At 50.3% G+C, this 22444-nt stretch overlaps 1 non-coding gene across 1 annotated transcript; it reads right to left on the reverse strand.

Annotated features, from left to right (window-relative positions):
• Nucleotides 1-2178: 2178 nt before the first annotated feature.
• On the reverse strand, nt 2179-2251 carry trnat-cgu (transfer RNA threonine (anticodon CGU)). Its single transcript has one exon. It is a non-coding gene; the product is annotated as a tRNA-Thr (tRNA).
• Nucleotides 2252-22444: the final 20193 nt, after the last annotated feature.

A 22444-nucleotide genomic window follows, 5' to 3' on the forward strand; every position in this document is an offset into this window, starting at 1 on the left:
TACACTCATGTCCCACTGTGTACCACTCACTACCTGCACTCTCACACTCATTTCCCACTGTGTCCCACTCGCTACCTGCACTATCACACTCATTTCCCACTGTGTCCCACTTGCTACCTGCACTATCACACTCATTTCAAACTGTGTCCCACACACCACCTGCAGTGATACACTCATTTCCCGCGGCGTACCACTCACTACCTGCACTATCTCACTCATTTCCCAATGTGTCCCACTTGCTACATGCACTATCACACTCATTTCAAACTGTGTCCCACACACCACCTGCACTGACACACTCATTTCCCGCGGCGTACCACTCACTACCTGCACTATCTCACTCATTTCCCATTGTGTCCCACTCACTACCTGCACTGTCACACTCATTTCCCACAGAGTCCCACTCACTACCTGCAGTGACTCACTCATTTCCCACTGTGTCCCACTCACTACCTGCAGTGTCACACTCATTTCTCTCTGTGTCCCACTCACTACCTGCACTGGCACCTCATTTACCACTGTGTCCCACTCACTAGCTGCACTGTCACACTCATTTCCCACTGTGTCCCATTCACCACCTGCACTGTCACACTCATTTCTGACGGTGTCCCACACACCACCTGCACTGATACACTCATTTCCCGCGGCGTACCACTCACTACCTGCACTATCTCACTCATTTCCCAATGTGTCCCACTTGCTACCTGCACTATCACACTCATTTCAAACTGTGTCCCACACACCACCTGCACTGACACACTCATTTCCCGCGGCGTACCACTCACTACCTGCACTATCTCACTCATTTCCCATTGTTTTCCCACTCACTACCTGCACTGTCACACTCATTTCCCACTGTGTCCCACTCACTACCTGCAGTGACTCACTCATTTCCCACTGTGTCCCACTCACTACCTGCAGTGTCACACTCATTTCTCTCTGTGTCCCACTCACTACCTGCACTGGCACCTCATTTACCACAGTGTCCCACTCACTAGCTGCACTGTCACACTCATTTCCCACTTTGTCCCATTCACCACCTGCACTGTCACACTCATTTCTGACGGTGTCCCACTCACTACCTGCACTGTCGCACTCATTTCCCACTGTGTCCCACTTGCTACCTGCACTGTCACACTCATTTCCCACTGTGTCCCACTCGCTACCTGCACTATCACACTCATTTCCCACTGTGTCCCACTCACTACCTGCACTGACACACTCATTTCACACTGTGTCCCACACACTACCTGCACTGTCACACTCATTTCACACTGTGTCCCACACACGACCTGCACTGTCACACTCATTTCTGACGGTGTCCCACTCACTACCTGCACTGTCACACTCATTTCTGACGGTGTCCCACTCACCACCTGCACTGTCACACTCATTTCCCACTGTGTCCCACACACGACCTGCAATGCCACATTCAGTTACCTCTGTGCCCAAAATACTACCTGCAGTTACACACTCATTTCCCAATGTGTTGCTCTCACTATCTGCACAGTCGCACTCATTTCCCACTGTTTACAACACACTACCTGCACTATCACACTCATTTCCCACTGTGTCCCACTCAATACCTGCACTGTCTCACTCATTTCCCACTGTGTCCCACTCACTACCTGCACTGTCACACTCATTTCCCATTGTGTCCAACTCGCTGCCTGCACTGTCACACTCATTTACCGCTGTGTCCCACTCACTACCTGCAGTGTCACACTCATTTCACACTGGGTCCCACTCACGACCTGCAGTGCCACACTCAGTTACCACCCTGCCCAAATTACTACATGCAGTTTCACACTCATTTCCCAATGTGTTGCTCTCACTACCTGCACAGTCTCACTCGTTTCCCACTGTGTCACCGTCTGGAAAGTTTGAACACTCTCTCTCCCCGTGTGCGCGTGGGTTTGCTCCGGCTGCTCCGTTTACAAAGATGGATTTCAACTGAACGCTCGAAGTGACAAAATCTGAAATTGCAGGAAAAGCTCAACTTGACAAAAGCAGCAGCTATCAGCCCAACAGGGTTATTCAGGAGCGCGACACGTTCCTCAGGTGGTTGGGATGTACGCGCGCGCTTCCGATGAAGTCGGTTGGACTATAATGCGTCAGTCGCGTACCAAACTTTGAAACTGACTGCGGGCTGGTCTGGTAACGAGGGTAAATGCGATGAGGCCCCAGTGAGATTTGAACTCACGACCTCTGGTTTACGAGACCAGCGCTCTAACCGCTGAGCTATGGAGCCTGGCGAGGAGAAAGCCTGCACTCTTGTCTGATTGGGTAACAGCCCTCGCGTCACCGTCTGGACAGTTTGAACACTCTCTCTCCCCGTGCGCGCGTGGGTTTGCTCCGGGTGCTCCGGTTACAGAGATGTGCAGCTTCTGCGGGATTGGCCATGCTTCATTGTCCCATTGTGTACGGTGATTGTGCGGGCCCGGTGGATGGGTCAGCATTCAATGTACAACGATGCAGTGTGCGGAATGGGTCTGGGTAGATTGCTCTCTGCAGGTCGGTGTTGACGAGATTAGAATAAATTAGATTGGCGACAGTGTGGAAACAGGCCCTTCAGCCCAACAAGTCCACATCAACCCACCCAGACCCGTTTCTCTCTGAATAATGTACCTACGACTAGGGGCAATTTAGAATGGCCAATTCACTCGACTTGCACGTCTTTGGACTGTGGGAGGAAACCGGAGCAAACCCACGCAGATTCTGGGCGAATGTGCAAACTCGACACAGACAGTCCCCTGAAGCTGGAATCGTGACGGCGTCCCTTGAGCTGCGAGGCAGCAGTGCGAACCACTGAGCGACTGGTTGGGCAGAATGGACTGTTTCCCAACTGGAGGGATTCTATGCTTTCTGTGATAGCTGAGAATCACCGGGAGACAGAATTGGGAATGGTCATTCGGTAGCTTGGAGTGACTGAGGTCAGCGATCTCAAACTGAAATCGGTGAACACACGCAGACCTGTTCTTTGCCTGCGGAAGAAAGAAGTTTTTGCATTTCAACTGAACGCTGTAAGTGACAAAAACAGAAGTTGCAGGAAAAGCTCAACAGGTCTGAGACGAGAAATGAGAGGCGAGAGATGTCTTTTACTTCAGGCGTTTCAGACATCAATTCCCAGGCACTTGACAAAAGCAGCAGCTATCAGTCCAACAGGAGCGCGACTCGTCCGCCCGGTCGTTGCTGGTGAACGCTCGCGTTTCCAAAGGATCTTTGGTTGGACGGCACACAGGCGAAGAGCAATTTGAACAGAGCGCTCCGCAGCGTCATACCACAAGACTGAGAGACACCAGTGAGATTTGAACTCACGCCCTCTGGTTTACAAGACCAGTGTCTAACCGCTGAAGTACAGACCCAGGCGAGAGCGAGCCCTGCGCTAGTGGCTGATTAGGTAACACTGGCTGACTCAAAGCGCTTGGGACACAGGTTCCAATCGACCCTCGCGTCACCGTCTGGACAGTTTGAACATTCTCCCCGTGTGCGCGTGGGTTTGCTCCGGCTGCTCCGTTTACAAAGATTTCCCACTGTGTCCTACTCACCACCTGCTCTGACGCACTCATTTCCCACTGTGTCACACTCACTACCTACAGTGTCACACTCATTTCCCAATGTGTCCCACTCGCTACCTGCACTATCACACTCATTTCCCACTGTGTCCCACTCGCTATCTGCACTGTCCCAATCATTTCCCATTGTGTCCCATTCACTACCTGCACTGTCACAATCATTTACCACTGTGTCCCACTCACTACCTGCAGTGTCACACTCATTTCCAACGATGTCCCACCTATTACCTGCAGTGTCACACTTATTTCCCACTGTGTCCCACTCACTACCTGCAGTGTCACACTCATTTGCCATTGTGCCCTACTCACTTTCTGCTCTGTCCCAATCATTTCCCACTGTGTCCCATTCACCACCTGCACTGTCACAATGATTTACCACTGTGTCCCACTCACTACCTGCAGTGTCACACTCATTTCACACTGGGTCCCACTCACTACCTGCACTGTCACTCTCATTTCCCACTGTGTCCCACTCACTACCTGCACTATCACACTCATTTCCCACTTTGTCCCACTCACTATATGCACTATCACACTCATTTCCCACTCTTTCACACTCACTACCTGCACTGTCACACTCATTTCCCACTGTGACCCACTCACTACCTGCACTGTCGCACTCATTTCCCACTGTGTCCCACTCACTACCTGCACTGTCACACTCATTTCACACTGTGTCCCACACACGACCTGCAATGCCACATTCAGTTACCTCTGTGCCCAAAATACTACCTGCAGTTACACACTCATTTCCCAATGTGTTGCTCTCACTATCTGCACAGTCGCACTCATTTCACACTGTTTACAACACACTACCTGCACTGTCACACTCATTTCCCAATGTGTCCCACTCACTATCTGCAGTGTCACACTCATTTCTCTCGGTGTCCCACTCACTACCTGCACTGTCACACTCATTTCCCACTGGGTACCAGTCACTACCTGCGCTGTCACACTCAGTTCCCACTGTGTCCCACTCACTATCTGCACTCTCCCACTCATTCCCACAGTACCCCTCTCACTACCTGCACTATCACACTAATTTCCCACTTTGTCCCACTCACTACCTGCACTATCACACTCATTTCCCACTGTGTCCCACTCACTACCTGCACTGTCACACTCATTTCACACTGTGTCCCACACACGACCTGCAATGCCACATTCAGTTACCTCTGTGCCCAAAATACTACCTGCAGTTACACACTCATTTCCCAATGTGTTGCTCTCACTATCTGCACAGTCGCACTCATTTCACACTGTTTACAATACACTACCTGCACTGTCACACTCATTTCCCAATGTGTCCCACTCACTATCTGCAGTGTCACACTCATTTCTCTCTGTGTCCCACTCACTACCTGCACTGTCACACTCATTTCCCTCTGGGTACCAGTCACTATCTGCACTCTCCCACTCATTCCCACAGTCCCCCTCTCACTACCTGCACTATCACACTAATTTCCCACTTTGTCCCACTCACTACCTGCACTATCACACTCATTTCCCACTGTGTCCCACTCACTATCTGCACTCTCCCACTCATTCCCACAGTCCCCCTCTCACTACCTGCACTATCACACTAATTTCCCACTTTGTCCCACTCACTACCTGCACTATCACACTCATTTCCCACTGTGCCCCACTCACTACATGCAGTGTCACACTCATTTCCCACTGTGTCCCACTCAAGACCTGCAGTGCCACACTCAGTTACCACTGTGTGCCACTCACTACCTACAGTGTCAAACTCATTTCCAACGATGTCCCTCCCATTACCTGCAGTGTCACACTCATTTCCCATGGTGCCCCTATCAATATCAGCACTTTTACACTCATGTCCCACTGTGTACCACTCACTACCTGCACTGTCACACTCATTTCCCACGGTGTCCCACTCACTACCTGCACTGTCACACTCATTTCTCACTGTGTACCACTCACTATCTGCACTATCACACTAATTTCCCACTGTGTCCCACTCACTATCTGCACTGTCACACTCATTTCCCACTGTGCCCCACTCACTACCTCCACTGTTTCACTCATTTCCCACTGTGTCCCATTCACCACCTGCACTGTCACACTCATTTCTGACGGTGTCCCACTCACTACCTGCACTGTCGCACTCATTTCCCACTGTGTCCCACTCGCTACCTGCACTATCACACTCATTTCCCACTGTGTCCCACTCACTTTCTGCACTGTCACACTCATTTCCCACTGTGTCCCACTCGCTACCTGCACTATCACACTCATTTCCCACTGTGTCCCACTCACTATCTGCACAGTCACACTCATTTCCCACTGTGCCCCACTCACTACCTCCACTGTTTCACTCATTTCCCACTGTGTCCCATTCACCACCTGCACTGTCACACTCATTTCTGACAGTGTCCCACTCACTACCTGCACTGTCGCACTCATTTCCCACTGTGTCCCACTCACTACCTGCACTATCTCACTCATTTCCCAATGTGTCCCACTTGCTACCTGCACTATCACACTCATTTCAAACTGTGTCCCACACACCACCTGCACTGACACACTCATTTCCCGCGGCGTTCCACTCACTACCTGCACTATCTCACCCATTTCCCATTGTGTCCCACTCACTACCTGCACTGTCACACTCATTTCCCACAGAGTCCCACTCACTACCTGCAGTGACTCACTCATTTCCCACTGTGTCCCACTCACTACCTGCAGTGTCACACTCATTTCTCTCTGTGTCCCACTCACTACCTGCACTGGCACCTCATTTACCACAGTGTCCCACTCACTAGCTGCACTGTCACACTCATTTCCCACTGTGTCCCATTCACCACCTGCACTGTCACACTCATTTCTGACGGTGTCCCACTCACTACCTGCACTGTCGCACTCATTTCCCACTGTGTCCCACTTGCTACCTGCACTGTCACACTCATTTCCCACTGTGTCCCACTCGCTACCTGCACTATCACACTCATTTCCCACTTTGTCCCACTCACTATATGCACTATCACACTCATTTCCCACTCTTTCACACTCACTACCTGCACTGTCACACTCATTTCCCACTGTGACCCACTCACTACCTGCACTGTCGCACTCATTTCCCACTGTGTCCCACTCACTACCTGCACTGTCACACTCATTTCACACTGTGTCCCACACACGACCTGCAATGCCACATTCAGTTACCTCTGTGCCCAAAATACTACCTGCAGTTACACACTCATTTCCCAATGTGTTGCTCTCACTATCTGCACAGTCGCACTCATTTCACACTGTTTACAACACACTACCTGCACTGTCACACTCATTTCCCAATGTGTCCCACTCACTATCTGCAGTGTCACACTCATTTCTCTCTGTGTCCCACCCACTACCTGCACTGTCACACTCATTTCCCACTGGGTACCAGTCACTACCTGCGCTGTCACACTCAGTTCCCACTGTGTCCCACTCACTATCTGCACTCTCCCACTCATTCCCACAGTCCCCCTCTCACTACCTGCACTATCACACTAATTTCCCACTTTGTCCCACTGACTACCTGCACTATCACACTCATTTCCCACTGTGTCCCACTCACTATCTGCACTCTCCCACTCATTCCCACAGTCCCCCTCTCACTACCTGCACTATCACACTAATTTCCCACTTTGTCCCACTCACTACCTGCACTATCACACTCATTTCCCACTGTGTCCCACTCACTACCTGCACTGTCACACTCATTTCCCACTGTGTCCCACTCAAGACCTGCAGTGCCACACTCAGTTACCACTGTGTGCCACTCACTACCTACAGTGTCACACTCATTTCCAACGATGTCCCTCCCATTACCTGCAGTGTCACACTCATTTCCCATGGTGCCCCTCTCAATATCAGCACTTTTACACTCATGTCCCACTGTGTACCACTCACTACCTGCACTCTCACACTCATTTCCCACTGTGTCCCACTCGCTACCTGCACTATCACACTCATTTCCCACTTTGTCCCACTCACTATATGCACTATCACACTCATTTCCCACTCTTTCACACTCACTACCTGCACTGTCACACTCATTTCCCACTGTGACCCACTCACTACCTGCACTGTCGCACTCATTTCCCACTGTGTCCCACTCACTACCTGCACTGTCACACTCATTTCACACTGTGTCCCACTCACTACCTACGCTATCGCACTCATTTCCCACTGTGTCCCACTCACTTAACTGCACTGTCTCACTCATTTACCACTGTATACCACTCACTATCGGCACTGTCACACTCATTTCTCACTGTGTCCCACTCACTATCTGCACTATCACACTAATTTCCCACTGTGTCCCACTCACTATCTGCGCTATCACACTCATTTCCCACTCTTTCACACTCACTACCTGCACTGTCTCACTCATTTCCCACTGTGTCCCACTCACTACCTGCACTGTCGCACTCATTTCCCACTGTGTCCCACTCTAGACCTGCAGTGCCACAGTCATTTCCCACTGTGTCCCACTCACTACGTACATGTCACACTCATTTCCAACGATGTCACACCCATTACCTGCAGTGTCACACTCATTTCCCATGGTGCCCCTCTCAATATCTGCACTTTTCCACTCATGTCCCACTGTGTACCACTCACTACCTGCACTATCATACTAATTTCCCACTGTGTCCCACTCACTACCTGCACTATCACACTCATTTCCCACTGTGTCCCACTCACTACTTGCACTGTCACATTCATTTTCATTGTCCCACTCACTACCTGCACTGTCACACTCATTTGCCACTGTGTCCCACTCACTACCTACGCTATCGCACTCATTTCCCACTGTGTCCCACTCACTTAACTGCACTGTCTCACTCATTTACCACTGTATACCACTCACTCCCTGCACTGTCACACTCATTTCCCACGGTGTCCCACTCACTACTTGCACTGTCACACTCATTTCTCACTGTGTACCACTCACTATCTGCACTATCACACTAATTTCCCACTGTGTCCCACTCACTACCTGCGCTGTCACACTCATTTACCACTGTATACCACTCACTACCGGCACTGTCACACTCATTTCCCACGGTGTCCCACTCACTACTTGCACTGTCACACTCATTTCTCACTGTGTACCACTCACTATCTGCACTATCACACTAATTTCCCACTGTGTCCCACTCACTATCTGCACTGTCACACTCATTTCCCACTGTGCCCCACTCACTAACTCCACTGTTTCACTCATTTCCCACTGTGTCCCATTCACCACCTGCACTGTCACACTCATTTCTGACGGTGTCCCACTCACTACCTGCACTGTCGCACTCATTTCCCACTGTGTCCCACTCGCTACCTGCACTATCACACTCATTTCCCACTGTGTCCCACTCACTTTCTGCACTGTCACACTCATTTCCCACTGTGTCCCACTCGCTACCTGCACTATCACACTCATTTCCCACTGTGTCCCACTCACTATCTGCACTGTCACACTCATTTCCCACTGTGCCCCACTCACTACCTCCACTGTTTCACTCATTTCCCACTGTGTCCCATTCACCACCTGCACTGTCACACTCATTTCTGACAGTGTCCCACTCACTACCTGCACTGTCGCACTCATTTCCCACTGTGTCCCACTCGCTACCTGCACTATCACACTCATTTCCCACTGTGTCCCACTCGCTATCTGCACTGTCCCAATCATTTCCCACTGTGTCCCATTCACTACCTGCACTGTCACAATCATTTATCACTGTGTCCCACTCACTACCTGCAGTGTCACACTCATTTCCAACGATGTCCCACCTATTACCTGCAGTGTCACACTTATTTCCCACTGTGTCCCACTCACTACCTGCAGTGTCACACTCATTTGCCATTGTGCCCTACTCACTTTCTGCTCTGTCCCAATCATTTCCCACTGTGTCCCATTCACTACCTGCACTGTCACAATGATTTACCACTGTGTCCCACTCACTACCTGCAGTGTCACACTCATTTCACACTGGGTCCCACTCACTACCTGCACTGTCACTCTCATTTCCCACTGTGTCCCACTCACTACCTGCACTATCACACTCATTTCCCACTTTGTCCCACTCACTATATGCACTATCACACTCATTTCCCACTCTTTCACACTCACTACCTGCACTGTCACACTCATTTCCCACTGTGACCCACTCACTACCTGCACTGTCGCACTCATTTCCCACTGTGTCCCACACACTACCTGCACTGTCACACTCATTTCACACTGTGTCCCACACACGACCTGCACTGTCACACTCATTTCTGACGGTGTCCCACTCACTACCTGCACTGTCACACTCATTTCTGACGGTGTCCCACTCACCACCTGCACTGTCACACTCATTTCCCACTGTGTCCCACACACGACCTGCAATGCCACATTCAGTTACCTCTGTGCCCAAAATACTACCTGCAGTTACACACTCATTTCCCAATGTGTTGCTCTCACTATCTGCACAGTCGCACTCATTTCCCACTGTTTACAACACACTACCTGCACTGTCACACTCATTTCCCAATGTGTCCCACTCACTACCTGCACTGTCACTCTCATTTCCCACTGTGTCCCACTCACTACCTGCACTATCACACTCATTTCCCACTGTGTCCCACTCACTATATGCACTATCACACTCATTTCCCACTCTTTCACACTCACTACCTGCACTGTCTCACTCATTTCCCACTGTGACCCACTCACTACCTGCACTGTCGCACTCATTTCCCACTGTGTCCCACTCTAGACCTGCAGTGCCACACTCAGTTACCACTGTGTACCACTCACTACGTACACGTCACACTCATTTCCAACGATGTCACACCCATTACCTGCAGTGTCACACTCATTTCCCATGGTGCCCCTCTCAATATCTGCACTTTTCCACTCATGTCCCACTGTGTACCACTCACTACCTGCACTATCACACTAATTTCCCACTGTGTCCCACTCACTATCTGCACTATCACACTCATTTCCCACTGTGTCCCACTCACTACCTGCACTGTCACACTCATTTGCCACTGTGCACAACTCACTAAATGCACTGTCACAATAATTTCCCACTGTGTCCCACTCACTACCTACGCTATCGCACTCATTTCCCACTGTGTCTCACTCACTTAACTGCACTGTCTCACTCATTTACCACTGTATACCACTCACTATCGGCACTGTCACACTCATTTCCCACGGTGTCCCACTCACTACTTGCACTGTCACACTCATTTCCCACTGTGTCCCACTCACTATCTGCACTATCACACTAATTTCCCACTGTGTCCCACTCACTATCTGCACTATCACACTCATTTCCCACTCTTTCACACTCACTACCTGCACTGTCTCACTCATTTCCCACTGTGTCCCACTCACTACCTGCACTGTCGCACTCATTTCCCACTGTGTCCCACTCGAGACCTGCAGTGCCACAGTCATTTCCCACTGTGTCCCACTCACTACGTACATGTCACACTCATTTCCAACGATGTCACACCTATTACCTGCAGTGTCACACTCATTTCCCATGGTGCCCCTCTCAATATCTGCACTTTTCCACTCATGTCCCACTGTTTACAACACACTACCTGCACTATCATACTAATTTCCCACTGTGTCCCACTCACTACCTGCACTATCACACTCATTTCCCACTGTGTCCCACTCACTACCTGCACTGTCACACTCATTTGCCACTGTGTACCACTCACTACCTACGCTATCGCACTGATTTCCCACTGTGTCCCACTCAATTAACTGCACTGTCTCACTCATTTACCACTGTATACCATTCACTACCTGCACTGTCACACTCATTTCCCACGGTGTCCCACTCACTACTTGCACTGTCACACTCATTTCTCACTGTGTACCACTCACTATCTGCACTATCACACTAATTTCCCACTGTGTCCCACTCACTACCAACACAGTCTCACTCATTTCCCAGTATGTTCCACTCACTATCTGCACTCTCCCACTCATTTCCCACAGTCCCCCTCTCACTATCTGCACTTTCACACTCATTTCCCACTGTGTCCCACTCGCTATCTGCACTATCACACTCATTTCCCACTGTGTCCCACTCGTTATCTGCACTTTCACACTCATTTCCCACTGTGTCCCACTCGCTATCTGCATTATCACACTCATTTCCCACTGTGTCCCACTCACTACCTGCACTATCTCACTCATTTCCCACTGTGTCCCACTCACTACCTGCACTGTCACACTCATTTCCCACTGTGTCCCACTCACTACCTGCACTAGCTCACTCATTTCCCACTGTGTCCCACTCACTACCGACACTGTCACACTCATTTCCCACTGTGTCCCACTCACCACCTGCACTGACACACTCATTTCCCAGTGTGTCCCACTCACCACCTGCACTGACACCCTCATTTCCCACTGGGTACCAGTCACTACCTGCACGCTCACATTCATTTCCCACTGTGTCCCACTCACTATCTGCAGTGTCACATTCATTTCTCTCTGTGTCCCATTCACTACCTGCACTATCTCACCCATTTCCCACTGTGTCCCACTCACTACCTGCACTGTCACACTCATTTCCCACTGTGTCCCACTCAAGACCTGCAGTGCCACACTCAGTTACCACTGTGTGCCACTCACTACCTACAGTGTCACACTCATTTTCCATGGTGCCCCTCTCATTATCTGCACTTTTACACTCATGTCCCACTGTGTACCACTCACTACCTGCACTCTCACACTCATTTCCCACTGTGTCCCACTCGCTACCTGCACTATCACACTCATTTCCCAATGTGTCCCACTCGCTACCTGCACTATCACACTCATTTCAAACTGTGTCCCACACACCACCTGCACTGACACACTCATTTCCCGCGGCGTACCACTCACTACCTGCACTATCTCACTCATGTCCCACTGTGTCCCACTCGCTACCTGCACTATCACACTCATTTCCCACTGTGTCTCACTCACTACCTGCAGTTTCACACTCATTTCCCATTGTCTCCCACACACTACTTGCACTGTCACACTCATTTCCCACTTTGTGCCACTCATTACCTGCACTATCACACTCATTTCCCACTCTTTCACACTCACTACCTGCACTGTCTCACTCATTTCCCACGATGTCCCACTCACTACCTGCACTGTCGCACTCATTTCCCACTGTGTCCCACTCTAGACCTGCAGTGCCACACTCAGTTACCACTGTGTACCACTCACTACGTACACGTCACACTCATTTCCAACGATGTCACACCCATTACCTGCAGTGTCACACTCATTTCCCATGGTGCCCCTCTCAATATCTGCACTTTTCCACTCATGTCCCACTGTGTCCCACTCACTACCTGCACTATCACACTAATTTCCCACTGTGTCCCACTCACTACCTGCACTATCACACTCATTTCCCACTGTGTCCCACTCACTACTTGCACTGTCACATTCATTTCCCATTGTCCAACTCACTACCTGCACTGTCACACTCATTTGCCACTGTGCACAACTCACTAAATGCACTGTCACAATAATTTCCCACTGTGTCCCACTCACTACCTACGCTATCGCACTCATTTCCCACTGTGTCTCACTCACTTAACTGCACTGTCTCACTCATTTACCACTGTATACCACTCACTACCGGCACGGTCACACTCATTTCCCACGGTGTCCCACTCACTACTTGCACTGTCACACTCATTTCTCACTGTGTACCACTCACTATCTGCACTATCACACTAATTTCCCACTGTGTCCCACTCACTACCTGCGCTGTCACACTCATTGCCCACTGTGCCCCACTCACGACCTCCACTGTTTCACTCATTTCCCACTGTATACCCCTCACTACCTGCACTGTCACACTCATTTCCCACAGAGTCCCACTCACTATCTGCAGTGACTCACTCATTTCCCACTGTGTCCCACTCACTACCTGCAGTGTCACACTCATTTCCCACTGTGTCCCACTCACTACCTGCACTGGCACCTTATTTCCCACTGTGTCCCACTCACTACCTGCACTATCTCACTCATTTCCCACTGTGTCCCACTCACTACCTGCACTGTCACACTCATTTCCCACTGTGTCCCACTCACTACCTGCACTGTCACACTCATTTCCCACTGTGTCCCACTCGCTACCTGCACTATCACACTCATTTCCCACTGTGTCCCACTCACTACCTGCACTGTCACACTCATTTCACACTGTGTCCCACACACGACCTGCAATGCCACATTCAGTTACCTCTGTGCCCAAAATACTACCTGCAGTTACACACTCATTTCCCAATGTGTTGCTCTCACTATCTGCACAGTCGCACTCATTTAACACTGTTTACAACGCACTACCTGCACAGTCACACTCATTTCCCAATGTGTCCCACTCACTATCTGCAGTGTCACACTCATTTCTCTCTGTGTCCCACTCACTACCTGCACTGTCACACTCATTTCACACTGGGTACCAGTCACTACCTGCGCTGTCACACTCAGTTCCCACTGTGTCCCACTCACTATCTGCACTCTCCCACTCATTCCCACAGTCCCCCTCTCACTACCTGCACTATCACACTAATTTCCCACTTTGTCCCACTGACTACCTGCACTATCACACTCATTTCCCACTGTGTCCCACTCACTATCTGCACTCTCCCACTCATTCCCACAGTCCCCCTCTCACTACCTGCACTATCACACTAATTTCCCACTTTGTCCCACTCACTACCTGCACTATCACACTCATTTCCCACTGTGTCCCACTCACTACCTGCACTGTCACACTCATTTCCCACTGTGTCCCACTCAAGACCTGCAGTGCCACACTCAGTTACCACTGTGTGCCACTCACTACCTACAGTGTCACACTCATTTCCAACGATGTCCCTCCCATTACCTGCAGTGTCACACTCATTTCCCATGGTGCCCCTCTCAATATCAGCACTTTTACACTCATGTCCCACTGTGTACCACTCACTACCTGCACTCTCACACTCATTTCCCACTGTGTCCCACTCGCTACCTGCACTATCACACTCATTTCCCACTGTGTCCCACTTGCTACCTGCACTATCACACTCATTTCAAACTGTGTCCCACACACCACCTGCACTGATACACTCATTTCCTGCGGCGTACCACTCACTACCTGCACTATCTCACTCATTTCCCAATGTGTCCCACTTGCTACCTGCACTATCACACTCATTTCAAACTGTGTCCCACACACCACCTTCACTGACACACTCATTTCCCGCGGCGTACCACTCACTACCTGCACTATCTCACTCATTTCCCATTGTGTCCCACTCACTACCTGCACTGTCACACTCATTTCCCACAGAGTCCCACTCACTACCTGCAGTGACTCACTCATTTCCCACTGTGTCCCACTCACTACCTGCAGTGTCACACTCATTTCTCTCTGTGTCCCACTCACTACCTGCACTGGCACCTCATTTACCACTGTGTCCCACTCACTAGCTGCACTGTCACACTCATTTCCCACTGTGTCCCATTCACCACCTGCACTGTCACACTCATTTCTGACGGTGTCCCACTCACTACCTGCACTGTCGCACTCATTTCCCACTGTGTCCCACTTGCTACCTGCACTGTCACACTCATTTCCCACTGTGTCCCACTCGCTACCTGCACTACCACACTCATTTCCCACTGTGTCCCACTCACTACCTGCACTGACACACTCATTTCACACTGTGTCCCACACACGACCTGCACTGTCACACTCATTTCTGACGGTGTCCCACTCACTACCTGCACTGTCACACTCATTTCTGACGGTGTCCCACTCACCACCTGCACTGTCACACTCATTTCCCACTGTGTCCCACACACGACCTGCAATGCCACATTCAGTTACCTCTGTGCCCAAAATACTACCTGCAGTTACACACTCATTTCCCAATGTGTTGCTCTCACTATCTGCACAGTCGCACTCATTTCCCACTGTTTACAACACACTACCTGCACTGTCACACTCATTTCCCAATGTGTCCCACTCACTACCTGCACTGTCACTCTCATTTCCCACTGTGTCCCACTCACTACCTGCACTATCACACTCATTTCCCACTTTGTCCCACTCACTATATGCACTATCACACTCATTTCCCACTCTTTCACACTCACTACCTGCACTGTCTCACTCATTTCCCACTGTGACCCACTCACTACCTGCACTGTCGCACTCATTTCCCACTGTGTCCCACTCTAGACCTGCAGTGCCACACTCAGTTACCACTGTGTACCACTCACTACGTACACGTCACACTCATTTCCAACGATGTCACACCCATTACCTGCAGTGTCACACTCATTTCCCATGGTGCCCCTCTCAATATCTGCACTTTTCCACTCATGTCCCACTGTGTACCACTCACTACCTGCACTATCACACTAATTTCCCACTGTGTCCCACTCACTACCTGCACTATCACACTCATTTCCCACTGTGTCCCACTCACTACCTGCACTGTCACACTCATTTGCCACTGTGCACAACTCACTAAATGCACTGTCACAATAATTTCTCACTGTGTCCCACTCACTACCTACGCTACCGCACTCATTTCCCTCTGTGTCCCACTCACTTAACTGCACTGTCTCACTCATTTACCACTGTATACCACTCACTATCGGCACTGTCACACTCATTTCCCACGGTGTCCCACTCACTACTTGCACTGTCACACTCATTTCTCACTGTGTCCCACTCACTATCTGCACTATCACACTAATTTCCCACTGTGTCCCACTCACTATCTGCACTATCACACTCATTTCCCACTCTTTCACACTCACTACCTGCACTGTCTCACTCATTTCCCACTGTGTCCCACTCACTACCTGCACTGTCGCACTCATTTCCCACTGTGTCCCACTCTAGACCTGCACTAGCTCACTCATTTCCCACTGTGTCCCACTCACTACCGACACTGTCACACTCATTTCCCACTGTGTCCCACTCACCACCTGCACTGACACACTCATTTCCCAGTGTGTCCCACTCACCACCTGCACTGACACCCTCATTTCCCACTGGGTACCAGTCACTACCTGCACGCTCACATTCATTTCCCACTGTGTCCCACTCACTATCTGCAGTGTCACATTCATTTCTCTCTGTGTCCCATTCACTACCTGCACTATCTCACCCATTTCCCACTGTGTCCCACTCACTACCTGCACTGTCACACTCATTTCCCACTGTGTCCCACTCAAGACCTGCAGTGCCACACTCAGTTACCACTGTGTGCCACTCACTACCTACAGTGTCACACTCATTTTCCATGGTGCCCCTCTCATTATCTGCACTTTTACACTCATGTCCCACTGTGTACCACTCACTACCTGCACTCTCACACTCATTTCCCACTGTGTCCCACTCGCTACCTGCACTATCACACTCATTTCCCAATGTGTCCCACTCGCTACCTGCACTATCACACTCATTTCAAACTGTGTCCCACACACCACCTGCACTGACACACTCATTTCCCGCGGCGTACCACTCACTACCTGCACTATCTCACTCATGTCCCACTGTGTCCCACTCGCTACCTGCACTATCACACTCATTTCCCACTGTGTCTCACTCACTACCTGCAGTTTCACACTCATTTCCCATTGTCTCCCACACACTACTTGCACTGTCACACTCATTTCCCACTTTGTGCCACTCATTACCTGCACTATCACACTCATTTCCCACTCTTTCACACTCACTACCTGCACTGTCTCACTCATTTCCCACGATGTCCCACTCACTACCTGCACTGTCGCACTCATTTCCCAATGTGTCCCACTCTAGACCTGCAGTGCCACACTCAGTTACCACTGTGTACCACTCACTACGTACACGTCACACTCATTTCCAACGATGTCACACCCATTACCTGCAGTGTCACACTCATTTCCCATGGTGCCCCTCTCAATATCTGCACTTTTCCACTCATGTCCCACTGTGTACCACTCACTACCTGCACTATCACACTAATTTCCCACTGTGTCCCACTCACTACCTGCACTATCACACTCATTTCCCACTGTGTCCCACTCACTACTTGCACTGTCACATTCATTTCCCATTGTCCAACTCACTACCTGCACGGTCACACTCATTTGCCACTGTGCACAACTCACTAAATGCACTGTCACAATAATTTCCCACTGTGTCCCACTCACTACCTACGCTATCGCACTCATTTCCCACTGTGTCTCACTCACTTAACTGCACTGTCTCACTCATTTACCACTGTATACCACTCACTACCGGCACGGTCACACTCATTTCCCACGGTGTCCCACTCACTACTTGCACTGTCACACTCATTTCTCACTGTGTACCACTCACTATCTGCACTATCACACTAATTTCCCACTGTGTCCCACTCACTACCTGCGCTGTCACACTCATTGCCCACTGTGCCCCACTCACGACCTCCACTGTTTCACTCATTTCCCACTGTATACCCCTCACTACCTGCACTGTCACACTCATTTCCCACAGAGTCCCACTCACTATCTGCAGTGACTCACTCATTTCCCACTGTGTCCCACTCACTACCTGCAGTGTCACACTCATTTCCCACTGTGTCCCACTCACTACCTGCACTGGCACCTTATTTCCCACTGTGTCCCACTCACTACCTGCACTATCTCACTCATTTCCACTGTGTCCCACTCACTACCTGCACTGTCACACTCATTTCCCACTGTGCCCCACTCACTACCTGCACTGTCACACTCATTTCCCACTGTGTCCCACTTGCTACCTGCACTATCACACTCATTTCCCACTGTGTCCCACTCACTACCTGCACTGTCACACTCATTTCCCACTGTGTCCCACTCACTACCTGCACTGTCACACTCATTTCACACTGTGTCCCACACACGACCTGCAATGCCACATTCAGTTACCTCTGTGCCCAAAATACTACCTGCAGTTACACACTCATTTCCCAATGTGTTGCTCTCACTATCTGCACAGTCGCACTCATTTCACACTGTTTACAACACACTACCTGCACTGTCACACTCATTTCCCAATGTGTCCCACTCACTATCTGCAGTGTCACACTCATTTCTCTCTGTGTCCCACTCACTACCTGCACTGTCACACTCATTTCCCACTGGGTACCAGTCACTACCTGCGCTGTCACACTCAGTTCCCACTGTGTCCCACTCACTATCTGCACTCTCCCACTCATTCCCACAGTCCCCCTCTCACTACCTGCACTATCACACTAATTTCCCACTTTGTCCCACTGACTACCTGCACTATCACACTCATTTCCCACTGTGTCCCACTCACTATCTGCACTCTCCCGCTCATTCCCACAGTCCCCCTCTCACTACCTGCACTATCACACTAATTTCCCACTTTGTCCCACTCACTACCTGCACTATCACACTCATTTCCCACTGTGTCCCACTCACTACCTGCAGTGTCACACTCATTTCCCACTGTGTCCCACTCAAGACCTGCAGTGCCACACTCAGTTACCACTATGTGCCACTCACTACCTACAGTGTCACACTCATTTCCAACGATGTCCCTCCCATTACCTGCAGTGTCACACTCATTTCCCATGGTGCCCCTCTCAATATCAGCACTTTTACACTCATGTCCCACTGTGTACCACTCACTACCTGCACTCTCACACTCATTTCCCACTGTGTCCCACTCGCTACCTGCACTATCACACTCATTTCCCAATGTGTCCCACTTGCTACCTGCACTATCACACTCATTTCAAACTGTGTCCCACACACCACCTTCACTGACACACTCATTTCCCGCGGCGTACCACTCACTACCTGCACTATCTCACTCATTTCCCATTGTGTCCCACTCACTACCTGCACTGTCACACTCATTTCCCACAGAGTCCCACTCACTACCTGCAGTGACTCACTCATTTCCCACTGTGTCCCACTCACTACCTGCAGTGTCACACTCATTTCTCTCTGTGTCCCACTCACTACCTGCACTGGCACCTCATTTACCACTGTGTCCCACTCACTAGCTGCACTGTCACACTCATTTCCCACTGTGTCCCATTCACCACCTGCACTGTCACACTCATTTCTGACGGTGTCCCACTCACTACCTGCACTGTCGCACTCATTTCCCACTGTGTCCCACTTGCTACCTGCACTGTCACACTCATTTCCCACTGTGTCCCACTCGCTACCTGCACTATCACACTCATTTCCCACTGTGTCCCACTCACTACCTGCACTGACACACTCATTTCACACTGTGTCCCACACACGACCTGCACTGTCACACTCATTTCTGACGGTGTCCCACTCACTACCTGCACTGTCACACTCATTTCTGACGGTGTCCCACTCACCACCTGCACTGTCACACTCATTTCCCACTGTGTCCCACACACGACCTGCAATGCCACATTCAGTTACCTCTGTGCCCAAAATACTACCTGCAGTTACACACTCATTTCCCAATGTGTTGCTCTCACTATCTGCACAGTCGCACTCATTTCCCACTGTTTACAACACACTACCTGCACTGTCACACTCATTTCCCAATGTGTCCCACTCACTACCTGCACTGTCACTCTCATTTCCCACTGTGTCCCACTCACTACCTGCACTATCACACTCATTTCCCACTTTGTCCCACTCACTATATGCACTATCACACTCATTTCCCACTCTTTCACACTCACTACCTGCACTGTCTCACTCATTTCCCACTGTGACACACTCACTACCTGCACTGTCGCACTCATTTCCCACTGTGTCCCACTCTAGACCTGCAGTGCCACACTCAGTTACCACTGTGTACCACTCACTACGTACACGTCACACTCATTTCCAACGATGTCACACCCATTACCTGCAGTGTCACACTCATTTCCCATGGTGCCCCTCTCAATATCTGCACTTTTCCACTCATGTCCCACTGTGTACCACTCACTACCTGCACTATCACACTAATTTCCCACAGTGTCCCACTCACTACCTGCACTATCACACTCATTTCCCACTGTGTCCCACTCACTACCTGCACTGTCACACTCATTTGCCACTGTGCACAACTCACTAAATGCACTGTCACAATAATTTCCCACTGTGTCCCACTCACTACCTACGCTACCGCACTCATTTCCCTCTGTGTCCCACTCACTTAACTGCACTGTCTCACTCATTTACTACTGTATACCACTCACTATCGGCACTGTCACACTCATTTCCCACGGTGTCCCACTCACTACTTGCACTGTCACACTCATTTCTCACTGTGTCCCACTCACTATCTGCACTATCACACTAATTTCCCACTGTGTCCCACTCACTATCTGCACTATCACACTCATTTCCCACTCTTTCACACTCACTACCTGCACTGTCTCACTCATTTCCCACTGTGTCCCACTCACTACCTGCACTGTCGCACTCATTTCCCACTGTGTCCCACTCTAGACCTGCAGTGCCACACTCATTTCCCACTGTGTCCCACTCACTACGTACATGTCACACTCATTTCCAACGATGTCACACCTATTACCTGCAGTGTCACACTCATTTCCCATGGTGCCCCTCTCAATATCTGCACTTTTCCACTCATGTCCCACTGTGTACCACTCACTACCTGCTCTATCATACTAATTTCCCACTGTGTCCCACTCACTACTTGCACTGTCACATTCATTTTCATTGTCCCACTCACTACCTGCACTGTCACACTCATTTGCCACTGTGTCCCACTCACTACCTACGCTATCGCACTCATTTCCCACTGTGTCCCACTCACTTAACTGCACTGTCTCACTCATTTACCACTGTATACCACTCACTACCTGCACTGTCACACTCATTTCCCACGGTGTCCCACTCACTACTTGCACTGTCACACTCATTTCTCACTGTGTACCACTCACTATCTGCACTATCACACTAATTTCCCACTGTGTCCCATTCACTATCTGCACTGTCACACTCATTTCCCACTGTGCCCCACTCACTACCTCCACTGTTTCACTCATTTCCCACTGTGTCCCATTCACCACCTGCACTGTCACACTCATTTCTGACGGTGTCCCACTCACTACCTGCACTGTCGCACTCATTTCCCACTGTGTCCCACTCGCTACCTGCACTATCACACTCATTTCCCACTGTGTCCCACTCACTTTCTGCACTGTCACACTCATTTCCCACTGTGTCCCACTCGCTACCTGCACTATCACACTCATTTCCCACTGTGTCCCACTCACTATCTGCACTGTCACACTCATTTCCCACTGTGCCCCACTCACTACCTCCACTGTTTCACTCATTTCCCACTGTGTCCCATTCACCACCTGCACTGTCACACTCATTTCTGACAGTGTCCCACTCACTACCTGCACTGTCGCACTCATTTCCCACTGTGTCCCACTCGCTACCTGCACTATCACACTCATTTCCCACTGTGTCCCACTCGCTATCTGCACTGTCCCAATCATTTCCCACTGTGTCCCATTCACCACCTGCACTGTCACACTCATTTCTGACGGTGTCCCACTCACTACCTGCACTGTCGCACTCATTTCCCACTGTGTCCCACTCGCTACCTGCACTATCACACTCATTTCCCACTGTGTCCCACTCACTTTCTGCACTGTCACACTCATTTCCCACTGTGTCCCACTCGCTACCTGCACTATCACACTCATTTCCCACTGTGTCCCACTCACTATCTGCACTGTCACACTCATTTCCCACTGTGCCCCACTCACTACCTCCACTGTTTCACTCATTTCCCACTGTGTCCCATTCACCACCTGCACTGTCACACTCA

This window comes from Hemiscyllium ocellatum, chromosome 38, assembly GCF_020745735.1.
Source record: "Hemiscyllium ocellatum isolate sHemOce1 chromosome 38, sHemOce1.pat.X.cur, whole genome shotgun sequence".
NCBI classification, from domain to species: Eukaryota; Metazoa; Chordata; class Chondrichthyes; order Orectolobiformes; family Hemiscylliidae; genus Hemiscyllium; species Hemiscyllium ocellatum.